The sequence below is a fragment of the Manis javanica genome, chromosome 4 (genome assembly GCF_040802235.1).
Source record: "Manis javanica isolate MJ-LG chromosome 4, MJ_LKY, whole genome shotgun sequence".
Lineage (NCBI taxonomy): Eukaryota > Metazoa > Chordata > Mammalia > Pholidota > Manidae > Manis > Manis javanica.
The window spans coordinates 165,017,301-165,027,164 of NC_133159.1; the positions used below are offsets into that span (position 1 = coordinate 165,017,301).

Sequence of the window (9,864 nt, forward strand, 5' to 3'; positions counted from 1 at the left end):
AACCCCAAGCCTAATTCTCAACAGTCTCCAATCTTCTGAAGCATAACGAACAAGTTCTTACATGGTGAACAAGTTCTTACATAGTGAATAAGTTCTTACATGGTGAACAGTGCAAGGGCAGTCATATCACAGAAACTTTCGGTTTTGATCACGCATCATGAACTATAAACAATCAAGTCAGATATGATTATTCATTTGATTTTTATACTTGATTTATATGTGAATCCCACATTTCTCCCTTATTATTATTATTTATTTTTTTAATAAAATGCTGAAGTGGTAGGTAGATGCAAGATAAAGGTAGAAAACATAATTTAGTGCTGTAAGAGGGCAAATGTAGATGATCAGGTCTGTGCCTATAGACTAAGTATTAATCCAGGCTAGACAAGGCAACAAAACATCCACGGATGCAGAAGATTTCTCTCAAAACAGGGGGGGTGAGGTTCTAAGCCTCACCTCTGTGGATCCCCAATTTCTCACCTGTTGGCCCCCCTGCGACTGTGCCTGTCTTAGGTTGTTCCTCCCTTGAGGAATCTTACCCGTCTCTGGCTAACCAGTCATCTTCCGGGGCCATACAGGGAAATGTAAAGTTGGTAAGTGAGAGAGAAGCAATATTCTTTGAAAAGGTTAGCTTTTTACTTCTTTGCGGATTTATGCCCTGTGGCTTCTATGCCCAGCATTTGTCTTGCGGTATCTTTACCACTTGGAAGAATTATGATACTTGGTAATTTCTATATGAGGCATGAATTCTACTTAAGGGTTGTAATTAGGAAGGAAGAAGAAAAGCTATAGAAGTAGCAGATGGAAGAAAACATGGGAAGATTGATTATTTCTTTGACACATCTTCTTGTAGAGCAACATAAGCATGTATAGTCTTTAAACTACTAATTAAATTGCGGACACACATTAACATAATAGGAATACAGCTACATAACCAAAGCAGACCTACTCTCCTCCTCCTTAACAGACACTGCAGTGTAAATAATTCCAGGGTTGTTTCCTTGGTGTCAACTCTCTTTACCTCTACTAAGACTTAATTGCAAAGAAAAACAAAAGCCTACTACTGCTCCTTTATTGTACCTTCTATTTCTAATCTCAAACTCCCAGCACTTTCTTGTTTTGTGTATCCCCAACAGGTATAGTAGACATGAAATTCTACAGGTTGCCTGTAAATTATATAGAAGTAAGGCCAAGTATAAGGAAAATGATCAGTTGGGAGAGTTTTGTCCTTCTCAGCTACATAGCCAGACTAACTGATTAGAAAAACATCTGAGAAAGAAGACAGTTTACACTTTCATACAGTCTTACGCACCCTCGTCCCATAAAAGGTGAACACGGACAGGGATGTTTGTCCTTCTTACCATGCATTATTTTCATTACTCAAGAAACTTCACTGAAGGGTAAAGTCTGTAGGAATTTTGACTTTACAAGACATGCTACAGAATTCTGAGTGCTATTCTAATCAGCATCTCAATCTACAACTTAATGGTGTTTAAAAAATAGACCTTCTTTCCCCCAGTTCATGCAGAGTTAGTGATAATCATATGTTCTTAATTTGAGTTGCAGAATTTAGTTCTAAGCAAGACAACAATTTTGTAGTGTGCCCGTGAGATAAGATTCATCCAGAAATACTTAGAAATCAAATAACTGAAACAATAGAGGTTGCATCATGCACATTTACAGAAAGAAAAATACATGAAAAAGTCACCAGGGAGTACTAAAGATACCCTCAAATAATGAGGCTTAAAAGCCTAAGAAAATTTAAGGAGTAACAACAGAAGACCAATAGATGTTCAGAGACAAAGATAATTTGGCATTTTAAGTGGCTGTGTGGTATAACAGAAAGAGAATGTGATGTGGAGTCAGAAAGCCTTGGTTCAAATGTGGGCTCTGCCACTCACAAGCCACAGGCCCTGGGGCACTTCATCTCTAAGACGGTGAGACTTGGAGGGCTGAGACCAGCATGAGGCCAGTGAGGCACAGGTCTCAGGGGAACTTTGAAGAGGAGGCAAAGAAACTCACTAATCAAGATAAGTAATATTTGAATGCAGCTCTCAAAATTGAAATTAATGCCAAAAATAGCCATTTAGAACAAAATAAAATTTTTTATCATGACAGGATCCAATTCTGCACTTACTTGCACGACTTACACAGCTTGCCTCATCTTAATCCTGGCCCTGTCAGATCCTGCATGAATTTAAATCTTTAAAATATTGCATGAAATGTTATTTATTTTAATTGTGTTGTTTTTTTGGCACTCCCTTTAATTTTGTGCCTGGGGTGAGTGCCTCATGTGCCTCACCCTAGTCCCAGGGCTGCTCCTGATCTGACATTTCTCATTTGTGCAAACAGTAACATTGGAAACCAAAAAACACCATTTTCATGGGGTTGCTGTGAAGATCAAATGAGATACTTGCATATGTTAAGGTAAGGACTTTTTTTTTAGTATTATTATTATTTTAGGAAGAGTTGGAATAATCAATGAGGCTGAAAGATGGCATAACACAACTCCCAGAAAGCAGCTCTGGCCAGTTGTCCTACTTCTCTCTCCTATTCCGTGCCAGCTCTCTCTGGGCCCTTTAGTCTCCTACATGGTTCCGAAATGCCTTCAAGAACAGCCTGCTCTGTCCTGGGCCCCAAGCTGCACAGACAAGTGTTACCGAGTACAATGGATAAGGATGGGACCCAGCAGAGGACATACACAAGGCATCTTCCTGGCACATTAATTCTATCCATCTTTTTGAGAGGAACACACATGGAATAGAAAACCTAAAATAAACAGAAAAGCTAAGATTCAAAAAGAAACTTCAGTGACATTTCACATTTGTAGCAGGCCAAACTGGGCTATGCCTCAGACTTACTGGGAATGAGTTCCTCTCGTTTTTAGGGCTTACTCCAGGGAAAGATAGGGAAAGACTGAAGTCCTGGTCTTGGGGCATCCATCCCAGCCCTGGTTAGCTTGTCCATATGTTCATTTGACAAACATCCAGCCCACTGATTATGTGCCAGACACTGGAAATCTGGAGACAAAGTATAGCCCCTGTCTTCAAGAAGCTATCTATCTGGGCTATCAGAGTATCAGAAGAACTGTACATATGGTAGATGGAGGCTTTCATTCATTCAAAACATTCTCATTGGGTGACACTTGTTAGGCACTGTTCTAGGCACTGGGCAGAGAGCAGTGAATAAAACACAAACATTTCTCTGTACTGTAGAGCTCATATTTGAGAGGGATTCTTGGGTTAGTCCAAGACTAGTCTAGGAAAGCTCAGACTTCCTATCTCATTCCAGCGCATCAGCATGGTAGACCTAAAAAACCTAGTAGGAAATCAAACATGAAGCTACAAGTTTTCAATTTCTTCATAAGACGATCTGTTCCATGATCCAGTAGGGATAAATAGGCCCTCCAATATCTGAGAGAGAGGGCTCCTAGAATCATGATAGGGCCAAATGGACATCTCTGTACAGATCCTTGGGAAACTGCAACTAAGGTAATCATTTATTTTGGGCTACTCTGAATTTTCAAATACAAGTCTACGCTTCTTGAAGACCAATATCATCTCATCACTTATGTCTCTCTCTGCCCTCTTAGCCTGGGCACTTAATCAATACTTGATTTAATGCAGGATATGAACTGAATAATATTTTCTAAATAAGTTGTGTCAGCTGTAGATATCCTTCCCCTAGCCACCACATAATGAAGTCTGTGCCCGTGGATCAGAAGTAGGGTAGTTGCACATATGGAAGAAATGGTTAAGGCTGATGATCATATACATACAGTTCTAGTTCAAGAGCACAATGAAAATGTACTCATCCTCAACCTTTTCACAGAGGCAATAAAATGGTCAAAACACTGCCACAGTCATAAGATTATTAGTTGTCTTTATATAATGTCTAATACTTTTCAAAGCTCTTTCAAAATCACAATTTCATTTGATTCTTACATCAAAGCTATGAAGTAAATAGGGTGAGCAATACCATTTCAGGGATGAGAAAACAGATACCAAACAGGTCTCACCTACAGTCACATAGCTAACCAGTGAGTTTAGGAGAACAGCTGGACTCCCATCGTAATGCTCATTCCGTAACACCAGACTATGGAGATAGAAGCATTGGTTTCCCAAGTTTCAAAATGCCTGGCACACAGTAAGCTCGGACTGTCTTATTTATCTCTGTTACCCCAGCATCTAGAACAACACTTAAATGAATGAATGAACAATGAATGGATGAATGGTAATGAATGGAGGCATGAAGTAGTGGCAACGCTGAAAGAAGGCTTGACTCACACTGTAGCTTTACAGGCAGCAGCTTTCATAAAATGACATGAAACTGATTTCACAAATGCTTTTCAAAGGCTTCTAAATTGCTCTTTTTACTTCCTTACCTGATTAGCTTTAAACCAAAGGAGATGTTTTTCCCTGACCTATTTTCAAAGCTAATCTTTAAATCCCTAGGTTACAAAATCCTAAGGATGAAATATTTGTTCTGTGAAATAGTATAATGGTTCAGGCAAGAAAAACTTTAAGAGTGTAAGTATACTGATTAAATTCCCAGGATTCAAGATACTGAAAGTTATATTAAAATGCCTTAAGTGAGATGAGTCTCTATTGAAGATAGTTGAGCTGCCAGTATTTCAAAAGTTACTCAAATCATAAACCCAATTACATGAGAAGAGTAACAGCAGAGCGCAGAAGCCAAACTGAAAAAGTAAAAATCAGATGCTTCCTTTAACAATAAAGGCTTTATGATACTGGATCGTGATTGAATTTGAATACTTAAGTGCAGTTTTCTGATTGAAAACAAGAAGTTTAGCATTTCCAATCTTCTGAACTTCACCACTTTTCCGTTCCCGCCATAAATGAATGAAGCTGGGGTTCAGCTTGCATAAACTTGCTCTGCACAACATCCAGCACAATAGTCATTGTCAATAAATGTTAAACAACACATTTGGATAATTCCACAGGTAATTCTACAAATTTGGATAATTCCATGTCCTGCAAGTAAGGACATGATTCTGTGATGACTACTGAGTACGTTGATTGACTCACCAAACAGTGATTTTTCTCCCCTTCTTCACTGAAGTGTACACATCAGGCTTTCTCTGCTAGAGCTATCCAACTCTTTTCTCTGCAGGCTTCACTCAACACATTGTGCCTCTTTGTATACATGGAATAAGATCATTTCTCTACAGAGAACAGAGCCATGTTTGTCTTAAAATCTGTGCTATAGGATACTGGGGATTTAAAGAATTAACCCACGATAAAATTGGAAGAAAAATAAAAATAAAAATAAGAATAGGAAGGGACTCCCCTAGATCTAAATCCTCATTTTAGAGCAAACTCAAGCCCAGAGAGGAAGAATGAATGATCCCTGGTTCAACATCCAACTGGGGGAGTCAGCAAGACTACAATCCAGATGGGTGGGGGTGCACAAAAGTGCAGTCACATGTGTATATAAAATATATATTTAGCCCCAATAAATCAAAGTAACCTGTCCCGAACTGCAATCATCCTTTTGCTACATACAGTGCTATTTCGGTGGAGTACTGCCACTCAGATGACTTCATCTCTAATTTTCTCCTTTTGGTTCTATTTTAAAGAACACATTTTCACATTGAACTATAACACCAGTAACTTAGCCTAAGGAATCAGACTCTCCCGATAATCAGACATTATCAGACACTACCTCCACTACCTCCACCACAGTCTGACTCATCACAGAGCTATCTCCTCCCATATTCCTTGATTTGAAAGCTAAACCCAAGAGTAGTGTAGTTAGGATGCATTCCAGCTCTGGCTTTGATGCTCCTTTGGGCCCATAGAAAAGTCAAAGAATCTTCCTAAAACATTTTTTTTTTCTTTGTAATGATGTTAAATTACTCACAAAATGTTTATTAAAAACAAAACAAAAATCTAAAAACCAGCACACGCCAATGGTGCTGCTTATTTAAGCAACTGGCGTTCCTCTATGCTTTTGAGGCGTTTCTTCCGGGGCTGTACAAAGTCATCATCTGTATCATCACTAAATTTATTATCTTCTGATTCATTCCTGAATTCTAGTTTAGGAAACCTTTTTTCTGGTAAAGGTTCTTGAGGAGTTCTTCAAAATAGTTTTCAAGTTTTATGCCAGCGTTGGCTACTTCTGAATCAGGCTCATTGAATTCAGCACAATTTTGAAAGATCAATCTAAAGTCAGCTACAAAATCTTCAGGGTTTGTGTACATAGAAAAATCTTCTTGTAGTCTTTTCTTGATGGTTGACAAGTCCATTGGATTTTTAATTATTTTGTAATAATCAGGCAGTTAGAGGAACCGGATCTTGAAAAGCCAGGCTCATTTCATGGCAGTAAAGAAATAAAAGTAGGCGCTCACACTTCCTTATATCTATTGGTGTTAATTTAACAAGGACTTCTGGTTTCTTTTTTTCTGAGTTGTGACTGGGAGCATCACAATCATATTCAACTTCTGGTTTAGATAAGTCTCGGCAGAAAGTGCAGATTCATTCTCCACTTGGTGGGTGCATGACAAGAAAGATGGAATACTTTGGGACACTTATCACAGCACAGGAGCTCCCCTCCATTCTGACAAACTGCACAACAGTCCTCATTGGGGTCGTCTTCTTTCTTTGTCTCTCCAACATGAAGCGGTGACTTCTGGGAGGCATCCAGCCACTCAGACTTTGCATATGAGGAATTTTCCTGGTGACGTCCAGGTTGATCTCCTGTGCTATCAGGAGCATCTGATCTTAGCACAGACTCCTCAGAAGCAGAGCTCTGACTGCTATTTAATAGCAGGGAGGTAAGTATGCTTCTTGGATAATTGGTATTTTGAGGCCTAGATTCTTCATCTGATTCTTGTTTCACTACAACAACAGGAAAATCATAATTTTCAGGTGGTCCACTGTTTTCTTGTTTTATTTGGATTGGCTCCAACATGACCACTGGGACTTTGTGTGTAGAATCGGCTCCCGTTGGTTTGCTGGAAGAGCCAGAGCTTCCTCTGCTCCCCACACTGGAGGCACTAGGTGAACGTATTGGTGGGTGTACACTAGTCATAGTAACAGGTCCTGCAAGGCCTGGAGATGGTACTGATGAATTTGGTGACTGGACGGTTCTGTTTGAGGGTGGTCTTGGCTGGCCATGATCTATACTAGGATCTTTCTTCACAATATTGTCCAGCATAATAGTACTTGAACAGTCAATATCTGGAAGAGAAGGAAGATTGTAAGAACCTCCCACTGGTGAGCTCAAATCAATCATAGGTGAACCAAAACCTTTGCCATCGTGTCCTACTGCACTAGTAATAGTGGGACTGGAAGGAGTAGAGGATATGCTGCTGGCAGTTGACGGGGCAGCCTGCCCACTGCTGATCTGCCACTGTTTTATGGCTTGTTGAGCCAAGAAAGCCATCTGCAGAGGGTTGGGCTTTATTGCTTGTCGTGGCACATTCTGGTTTGGTGGATATCTCAGCTGTTGAGGATGAGGAGGAAGAACTGGTCCATTAGGTTTGGGGCTGTGATTTTGAAAATTTATCAGATGTGGAGGGGTTTGCTGATGAGAGATGGAAGGTTGCTGGATGGGCCCCTGCACTCTAGGGTTTGGTAAACCCACAGGTGCTGGCCTCCGTTGCACCCGTTGCCTCTGAGCCATTACCTGTTGCTGCATATGCTGGAGTCGTAACTGAGCTAGGCTGATCTGTGTTGGAAACTTGGATAACTGCTTTGAAGATAAACCACCTGGTGGCTGTGAATTCTGTTCCACGACAGGGTTCTGCTTAGGCATTTGTAGCTGACTCTCTTTATCTTCGATTACTAAAGAACCTAAATTGATAATATTTTGAGCCCAGAAACTAGGATCACAGTGAAACTGGATGGTATTGTTGGTCACTGGGGAAGCATCACACCTTGCTCAAAGGAGGTGCCGTAGTCGGTATGTAATCAGTCGCTTGCTGTACAGTAATGCTGTACTACTGCCGCTGGAAACGGCCTATTTGGAAAAATGCATTACATGTTCCAGCTGTTTAGAGAGCCCAGCCACTTCCTGTTGCTGTTGCATGAGTTTCATGCGATGGTCCTTTGCAAGGCTCTCAAGCTGATGCAACAGAGCTTTTCCTTTTTTATTTATTTCTACCATCAATGTAAATATAGCAACTTTAATATCCTGTTTCACCTGCTTTGATTTTGATTTACTTCAATTATCCTGTTTTGCATCTGATTTCCTGTGAATTTTATGTATTTTGTTTTTTCCATCAGTTTTGTGATTAGGGTATGATCACTTTCTGATTCTGAAAAGCTTCTTCTATAAATTGGTATCTATGCTCTTTATGTTCTAATAACTGGCAGTCTCCACATGTCAGTTTGTCACATGTTTCACAGTAAAGCTTCAGCTGCTCCTTATGAAAAGGGCAGAACACTGGTCGCTGACTAGTCATACCAACTGCCTCTGGAGATACTTCCTCTTTCTGTCTCACGGTGTGATCTTTTGTGAACTTCACCCTTTGGTGAGCTCGGATGCATGTCTTGCAGAGCCATTCAACACACTCGACACAAAACCCATTAGTTTCTGCATTGTCCTCACAGCTTGTACACACCTGATTAGACTTTTCAACTGTACTGCTGGGAACCTCAGTAGTGTCTTTCACAAAAAAATTATCTATGATGTGTCTCTCTGCACAGTCTTGGCTGCAAACTGGACATCGAATGACTCCAACTTGGGTGGCGAACGGCGAGGAGCCGCTGACCAGCGAGCCGGTGGCGGGGACGGGCGGCGGGGTCTCGGCCGAGCCCAGCATGGGCGCCGGCAGCAGGAGGTAGCGCCGGGGCGCGGGCAGGCAACGCTGGCAGAAGGAGTGCAGACAGGGCAGCAGCTTGGGCGCTCGGCTCTGGATGTTCTGGTGGCACACGGCGCAAGGGTCCAACAGGTTGAGCCGGGCCGCCTCGCCTCCGCGCTCCGAGTCCGGGCCCTGCCGACTCTCGGCCTCGTTCTCCCCGCTCGGCGCTGTCGGGGGCCGCCGTCGCCGCCTTCTCCACAGCCACCTCCATTGTCCTGTCCCGGTCCCCGCGTGCCGCCGCCTGCCGCCGCCCCCGCCCCCGACGACCTCCTCCTCCTCCTCCTCCCAGGCAGCTCGGGTGACCCGAGGGAGGAGGGGGGAGGCAGCGCCGGGCCGAGGAAGCCTTCTCAGGCCCCGGCGATCCGCCTCCCGGGTGGCGCGGCCGGAAGAACGGTGTCTGTCAGCGGCGACCGGCTGCGCCTCGTGAGCTTCGCCAACCGCCGTGGCGCTCGTCAAATCCACACAGCCCGAATCCACTAACCTCCCAGCCTTCCTCTGGGGGTACCCGGCCGGCTGAGGCCCCGCCCCCACCCTCCCTCTCCCAACAACTAAAACATTTTTAAAAGAAATACTGATTGAGCAACTTGCAGAGCAAATATTCTGTATCTGCTGCTGAACTAGACACTTTACATATGGTATGACAATTCATTTTCTAAAAGTGACAGGTACTCTGGGAAGTTTATGATCTTACCAGATCCTATTAACAACCAGAAGGATGGTATAATTATTTTTCCTATTTCACAAAGAAGGAAACCAAGGCTTAATTAGTTCTTACATTATCTTTCCTATTTTACAGTATAGGATCCTGAGGTTAAAGAAGCCTTACCGAACATATACACAATGGAATACTATTCAGCCATAAGAAACAAATCCTACCATTTGCAACAACATGGATGGAGCTAGAGGGTATTATGCTCAGTGAAATAAGCCAGGCGGAGAAAGACAAGTACCAAATGATTTCCCTCATTTGTGGAGTAAAACAACGAAGCAAAACTGAAGGAAGGAAATAGAAGCAGACTCACAGACTCCAAGAAGGG

At 42.3% G+C, this 9,864-nt stretch overlaps 1 protein-coding gene and 1 pseudogene across 15 annotated transcripts in view; both read right to left on the bottom strand.

Moving 5' to 3' along the window:
- LOC140849262 (serine/threonine-protein kinase TAO1-like) overlaps window positions 1-9,864 on the bottom strand; it is a 242,042-nt gene that overhangs the window by 160,752 nt on the left and 71,426 nt on the right. For 9 of the 15 annotated variants that reach the window (XM_073236260.1, XM_073236264.1, XM_073236251.1 and 6 more), the window contains exon 1: window positions 5,049-5,142. The exons of the other annotated variants lie outside the window; for them this stretch is intronic. The gene's annotated coding sequence lies outside the window, so the exon portion shown is untranslated. Of the gene's footprint in view, window positions 1-5,048; window positions 5,143-9,864 lie in introns of those variants that run through there. 15 annotated transcript variants of the gene reach the window in all.
- LOC140849261 (transcription intermediary factor 1-alpha pseudogene) lies at window positions 5,943-8,788 on the bottom strand (annotated as a pseudogene).